Source organism: Podarcis raffonei, chromosome W (assembly GCF_027172205.1).
Source record: "Podarcis raffonei isolate rPodRaf1 chromosome W, rPodRaf1.pri, whole genome shotgun sequence".
NCBI lineage: Eukaryota > Metazoa > Chordata > Lepidosauria > Squamata > Lacertidae > Podarcis > Podarcis raffonei.
The window spans coordinates 24,937,153-24,943,497 of record NC_070620.1 but is presented as its reverse complement, the minus strand read 5'-3'; positions in this window follow the sequence as shown (position 1 = coordinate 24,943,497).

Genomic DNA, 6,345 nt, shown 5'->3' with positions numbered 1-6,345 from the left:
TAGCCTTACCACATGTGTTTCCTGTAGGCAAATCAAGTCCAATTGTTCCTTTTTCAATAAATGAAAAACATTTTTCCTTTTCACCAATTCAATTCCCATTAACAGAGGTGTCCGACAGGGTTGTATATTGGCTCCATTCCTGTTTAATTTGTTCATAAGCGACATGAGGACTCCCCTAATAGAGGCTCAAGAAAGGATTCATGCACCCCGCCTAGCACTTTATCGCTGCCCTTTGTTACTATATGCGGATGATGCAGTCATCCTTTCTTTTTCTAGAGTAGGTCTTATGAGGGCCTTAAAAATTTTTGGATCATATTGTAACGCAAATTCCCTTACAATTAATTATGAGAAATCTAAAATTCTAATTTTCTCAAAGAGCCGGAAACGCCATAATTGGAGAATTGATGGGAGAGTCATCGAACAAGTCTATAGATTCCAATACTTGGGAGTTTGGTTACAACATAACCTTAGATGGAAGGCCCATGTAGCCTATGTTACAAATAGAGCCAAAGCTATCTCCTTGGCGATCTTGCGATTTTTCTTCACCGATGGGGCCCTTCATATCCCATCGGCATTGAAAGTCTTCAAGGCCAAGGTGATCCCGACAATTGCTTATGCCATCTCAATTTGGGGGACTTCTGTCAACCTATCTCACCTAGAGGTTATTCAAAATCAGTTTTTAAGAGGGATATTGAAACTGCCCAACTGTGTAAGTAATACAGCGCTACGCACGGAACTTAATATTGTATCCCTGGAAAACGCTCTGTGGAAGCACATACTTTGTCACTGGTTATCTCTATGGCACAATCTCCCAAACTTGTACTTGATACAATGTATGTGGAGAGATGATTTCCAGAGCCCATGGGTAAAAAATTTACAACTGAAAATTACGGCAATGGGAATCTCCCCATCCAAATTACTAGAGCAGGATATAGTTCTAGCTAAAAGAACAGTAACCTGTAAACTAGAGGAGATGGACTTGCAGCAGAAAATGGTCTTGGGCAATGGTACCTGCTCACCTCTAAACCTTGGTTTATTACCCCTCTTAAGGCTCCCAAACTATTTGAATTCCTTAACTTCTTCGGCTCATAGATATGCCTTTGTAAAGGCAAGATTCAACACCTTCCCATCGAACGTGCTGAGAAATAGATTCTCCAATGGACAGATATCGCTCTTATGTGATTGTAATTGTGGGGCACCGGAATCGTTGCATCACATAATTTTTGATTGTGCATTTCACTCATCGGCCAGGAGCAAGTTTCTTGCTCAATATCTAAAGGGAATTGTTGATGATACGAATGAAGCCAAACTGAGATATCTATTAAATGATGATGACCCCCTAAGATCACTCATGGTTGCCAGATTCTTGATCAGCGTTCTATCCCTAAAGAAGAGAAACGGACTCCTGTGCGGCTCGGATAATCCCTCTAAACTATGATCTATGTTTTAGGATGTAATTAGGTGATATCACCATTGATGTCTTCTACTAATTTATGAGTAGAGGGCGATGTTTATGTTACAAATTTATTGTAATGTATGATGTTGGTCTTTTGTTTTTGTTTTGCTTTGGTTCTTGTCTGTTTTTTGTAAGTTTTGGCGGTTTTAAATTTGGAGGTTTAAGTACATTATGTTGGTATGGGAAACTGTCGTGTGATGGGCCAATGGCCGTAATAAAGTTCAATACAATACAATACAATTTTTCCTTTTCCGGGGGGAGTTGAGACCATTACAATTCCAACTTAATAGTTGCAGAGCCCTAATGAAATTACTTTACTTTTCCTCCAACTGCACCAAGTGTCTGTTCTTGTTCTGTGGGTGGCGTCACTTTCTCTGAACCAAGCAACCCAAAAGATAAGTTTGCTATGTCTAGCATTCCTCTTTCCAGTGCTTTTGGCTCTTCCCCAGATTCCGCTTCTTTTTGTAAATCTTCTCCGTGGTCTTTCAAAAATCTTTCTTTGTCGTCAAGTGATCTTATCTTTATCTTCCTTCCTTTGTATTTAAAAGACAGGCCTTGAGGGAATTCCCACCTGAAAATGATTCTATTACCTCTCAACAAAGTGACCAGGTCTCCGTAGTTAAACCTGATGTCCAAAAGATGTTTCGGGATGTCCTTAAATATCTCAACACTTGACTGATAAATTTCCAAGGTCCTTCGGAAGTGCAGATTCAAGATTTTATCTCTCTCCTCTTTTGTTCGAAGAGTAATGAGGCAGTCTCTCACCTTATTCTTCTTTCCTCCTCTTCCAAGTCTAAATGCACTCACTATCTTAAATTCTTCCTTCCCCGAATCTAATTGCCAAAAGTCTGTAAATTCCTTTGTAGGAAAGTCAGCCAAGTTGTCTTTCTCAAGTTCAGGTACAGCCCTGATCCTCAAATTCGTTTGTTTCTCCTTCAATTCAACCATAGAAAACCTCAACCTGTAGTCGTCAAGTTGTCTGTATATCGGTGGTATCTTCTCTTCAGTGGCAGTTGCTATCTCCTTTGCTTCTTCAGCAGTCTTTCGAGTCTGGGTGGATTCTTGAAGCAATTTCTCAATAGACTCTGTGTTGGTATTCACCTTCTGTCCCAAGTTATTTATGCTTGTAGTGTTTTGGTCAATTTTAACTGATGCATCAGCTACTTGTTTGTTGGTTTCAGCTACCTGTTTGTTTGTTTCAGCTACTTGTTTGGCTAAATTTTCCAAAGATTCATTAATTCTTCCTAATGCCAAAGCTAAAACATCCTCAGACGACATTCCTTTTAACTTCACTTGTGCAGGTGCAGCCCCTGATGATCCAGGTATTCCAGAAGAACCGGATGCTGATGCCCTTCTCTGTAGCCCTATATCTGTACGAAAAGATTTACCAGACCTCGTTGTTTTCTCTTGAGGCAACTCTGACTTTTCTTTTCCATCTGCCATAACACTCTAGATAAGTCCAAGGTCAGTCCCACAGCTGGGATTTATTATGGAGTGGAAAATTCCCCTGGCTCGGTTATTTTTGTAGCAATGCCCAGCTTCCTCTAGGGGGACACAGTAACAGTCAGACTTGAAACTTTTAAAAAGAACCTTTTTAAGTTCCCCAGTTCATCAAAAAAGACGACTGTATCAATTCCAGTTGCTTTAAAGTTACTCTAAAACCAAAGAAAGTCAGCCAGAAACACTGTATCTCTTTTGCAAAGTTAGCTGTCAAAAGCGCTCAATTTGCCAATAGTGCCTTTCACAGTACGGCATTCATTGTCTCAAAGCAGTCCGTTCCCAGGGTCTAAGCGGTGGATTTTAGCTTCTTTTCCACAATTTTTTACAGGAAAATACAGTTCAAACCTTTTCCCCTCCTCACCTGCAATTCGGAGGGGAGATCTTCTATTTGATGTTAGGATTTGAGCCCTTTTAAAGACGTCTTTCAACGTTCTAGCTCACAGTCTCTTTGCTTTAATCTATATACAAGAAACGGGAGGCGGACTTCCTGTTTATACCTCCCCGTTTCGGTGCCGAATTGACTCTTTTTCCTTCGTTTAAATCCAATTTTTTCCTACTCACGGGTAGTTACTTTTTTGTAGCCAAATTGTCCCAGGAAAAAGTCAGCGCTCTCCGGTAACGGCTGTGCGGCTTCACTCCACGGAAGAAGCAGTCCACTCACAGCACCGCACCACTCTCCCCGCTTCGCTCCGGAGCCCAGAAAAGGGGTTCCTTTGCAGATTGGGGGGACGCTGAAGCTGCCCGCTGAGTCCCACGCTCACAGGCTTCACCCGCCAGTGATTTTTAGAGGGGTCCCCGCTTCGCCGCAGCGGTCAGACCCGATCCCGTGGAGCTAGTCCCTCAGAGAGACAGAAGGAATCCGCCATTGCTGATGGCGCTAACCAATTTTCCGTTCTACTCACGGGTAGTTGTTTAAAGTCCAATTGTCCATAGGAAAAAGTCAGTGCTCTCCGGCAACAGCAATGTGGCTTCACTCCGTGAAAAAAGCAGTCGATTCGAAGCACCGCGCCGCTCACCCCACGTCACTCCGGATCCCCGAAACTGGGTTTCCCCGCAAGTAGGGGAGGCGCAAAAGGTGCCAGCTGAATCCCACGTCCACAGGCTTCTCCCGCCTGTGGTTTTTAATGGGTCTCCGCCTCGCCGTGGCGGTCCAGACCCTGATTTCCACGAAGCGGATTCCTCCCAGTCAGAGGAAATCCTCCATTGCCGGAGGCGCTAACCCAGAGGATTTTAAAGAAAAAGGATTTGATGATAATAAATCAAAGTTTGAAGTAGAGATACTAAGTAATAAATATAAAATTTTGTCCAAAATGTATAAATTGCTGCTTGAATGGCATTTGAAGGATGAGGAGGTAAAGTTGGTAATGATTCATTGGGCCAAAGATATTGGGTATAATATACAGTTGATTGATTCAGGAAAACTATGGAATGAAGGTTTAAAATTTACTGCATGCAAAGCCTTAAAGGAAAATGTGATGAAAATGATGTATAGATGGTATATTACAACCGTTAAATTAGCGAAAATGTATAAAGTTAACAATAAATGTTGAAAATGCAAAGAAAAAGAGGAAATATTTTATCATATGTGGTGGGAATGTAAAAAGGTGAAAAACTTATGGGAGATGATATATAATGAGATGAAAAAATGTTGAAAATACATTTATTAAGAAATCAGAAGCATTTTTACTTGGCATTGTAGGAGATAATATAAACAGAAAGGATTGTAAGGTGTTTTTATATGCAATGACGGCAGCAAGAATATTATTGGCACAAAAATGGAAGCAAGAAGAATTACCAACAAAAGAAGAATGGAGGATGAAATTGATGGACTATGCAGAATTGGATAAACTAACCGGAAGAATTCGAAACCTGCAGGACCAGAGATTCAAAGAAGGCTGTTGTAAATTTACGGACTATTTGAAAAGTAATTGTGTTGACCAGATTACATTTGTAGGTTTGTAAGAAGTTTTGTGAGATAAATTATTTGAATTATTGCAAAAATGGTTAAAGAGGTGGATTGTGAGTTAAGATAATTAAAGGCAATAGGAATTTAAGAAATGCAGAAGAAATGATAAAAATGGTGGATCATCAGAGGTGCTGATGGAAGTCCAAAAAGACTGTACAAGATGTGAAGTTCTGTGGAATGTATAATAATTGGAATGTTGAAATTAATAAATATTATATATGTATATAAAAGATATGGCCAGGAAGGCATGGATCCTAGTTTTTTGTGGTGCAGGCTTTGCCCCTGCCTAAGATGTGTGATTTGATGGTGAGTTTGGGGTGGCCCAATGCAACAAGTGTGAGGATCCATTAGGATCTGTGCTTCAAAACCATGTTTTTGAGCCATGGAGTTTCCAGGAAGCCGTTGATCCATGTTTTTTTGTGGTGCAGGCTGTGCCCCCGGCTATGACATGTGATTGGACAGTGGGTTTGGTGTGGCCCAATGCAAAAAGAGTGAGGATCCATTAGGATCTGTGCTTCAAAACCATGTTTTTGAGCCATGGTATGACCAAGAAGCCGTGGATCCGAGGTTTTTTGGTGCAGGTTGGGCCCCTGGCTATGATGTGTAATTTGACAGTGAGTTAGGGGTGGCCCAATGCAAAAAGCCAGAGTATCCATGAGGATCCCTCCTTCAAAACCACATTTTTGGGAAATGGAGTTGCCAGGAAGCCGTGGATCCTAGTTTTTTGTGGTGCAGGCTGTGCCACTGGCTATGATGTGTGATTTGACGGTGAGTTAGGGGTGGCTCAATGCATACACTGTGTGGATCCAAGAGGATCCATGTTTCAGAACCACGTTTTTGGGACATGGAGTTGCCAGGAAGCCGTGGATCCGAGTTTTTTGTGGTGCAGGCTGTACCCCTGGCTATGATGTGTGATTTGACAGTGAGTTAGCGGTGGCCCAATGCAAAAAGCATGAGGATCCTGTGAGGAGAACCTGAGCTTACAGGGTTAAACAGCTCAGAGGGTACGCCCTGCCTACTGTGGGGAGGGGGGAGATTCTGCGTCATATCTGAGAGTCTCAATCCTTTCTCTCTCTCTACTTTCGCTTTTGAAGAGAGCGGACGTGTTTTTCACGATGTCCGCTGTGATAGATAATGGATAGTTTTCTGCTGTAAATAAACTGCTTTTAGCTGCTAAGATCCTGAGTGGACTTTATTTAAGCACACTGAAGGAAGCACTGGAGTTTGCAGCTTTCTCTTACCGCTGCTGAACTCTGTTTTTGCTCAGAGCATTGGAATGCGGAGCTTGAAGAATGCCGAGGCCTGGCAGCAGAGCTGCGCAGAGGGAGCGCGCCGGGCTCCAAGCTTATCTGAGCAATAAATTACTCTAAGAGATCCATGAGGACGCGTGCTTCAGAACCATGTTTTTGGGACATGGAGTTGC